We start from the raw sequence: 1084 nt of genomic DNA, 5'->3' as shown, positions 1-1084 counted from the left end.
CTGGTGAACGCAATAAACTCAGTTGTGTGTCAAGTCAGCTACTGAAGCCAAGTTGGCTACCTATTAGAGAGAGACTCTTTTTCCCTGCCCTCCTCTCACCCCCCCCAACTCCCCTTTCTGCTTCTTTGCTGCCTACCTCTCTCCAAAAGTGAATCGCTCTGGTCCTCCTAACCCACAATGCCCAAAAACAATGCAAAGTATCTCTCATCATGCAGGTGTCAGCCACATGGCCATGTGGGAAGACGGAAGAGGGTCTTTGCTTATTATTTATTACTTATTATTGTGTAAATAATTATTTCCTGAAGCAGGGTACACCTGCATAGCAGTAAGTGGTCAACTCTCAGGAGCTGGTTCTCTCCTCTACCACGTGGGTCCCAGTAATTGAACTGAGATCATCAGGTTTGTCAATGGGTGCCCTTATCCACTGAGCAATCTCACCAGACCCTATTTGAATTTTTTTAAGGCACACCAAATGCTGATATGTTTAATAGCTGAAGGAGGGAATTGTATAAACAAAACTAAGGGAACTCACGAAAATGTAAGCAAAACTCTTTGACTACTCAAGTACCCTGAAAAATGGTGAGGCAGCAAGAATTTCAATCAAGTCCCCTTTCTTGTATGCTGGACCTTCCAGATCAGGAATGTTCTGTTTTATCTACTCTTCAGGCTCACTGATTTCGCTCTACTTCACACACCCTTCCTGCTCCCACCTCCCTAACCAAGAGACCTCTTCCATAGAGATATTAATCCATATAACTAAACATGGGCTAAATCATTGGCTTGACTGTAGATTCCCGTGATCTGAAGATCATAGGCCTTCAGGGGTGGTCATGGCCCTCGTGTTTGCCTGTCCTTCAGGATCTCTCTGAGAAAGCTTGCAGTTCACTTGGTCCTAGGCTCAGGAGTTCAGAAGTATGTTGGCCTCACACATCGAGTGGCTATTAGTCCTCTACAAAGGTCTGTTGAGGCCCTGAAGAACCCATACCCTGTCTTATCTACATCCGTACACGCCCTCACACCTGCAAAAAATAAGATGCAGAGAGAAGGACTAGCTATGGAAAAAAATCACATCCTCCTATACCTT

This window comes from Rattus rattus, chromosome 14, assembly GCF_011064425.1.
Source record: "Rattus rattus isolate New Zealand chromosome 14, Rrattus_CSIRO_v1, whole genome shotgun sequence".
NCBI lineage: Eukaryota > Metazoa > Chordata > Mammalia > Rodentia > Muridae > Rattus > Rattus rattus.
Note: the sequence above shows the minus strand (reverse complement) of the source record.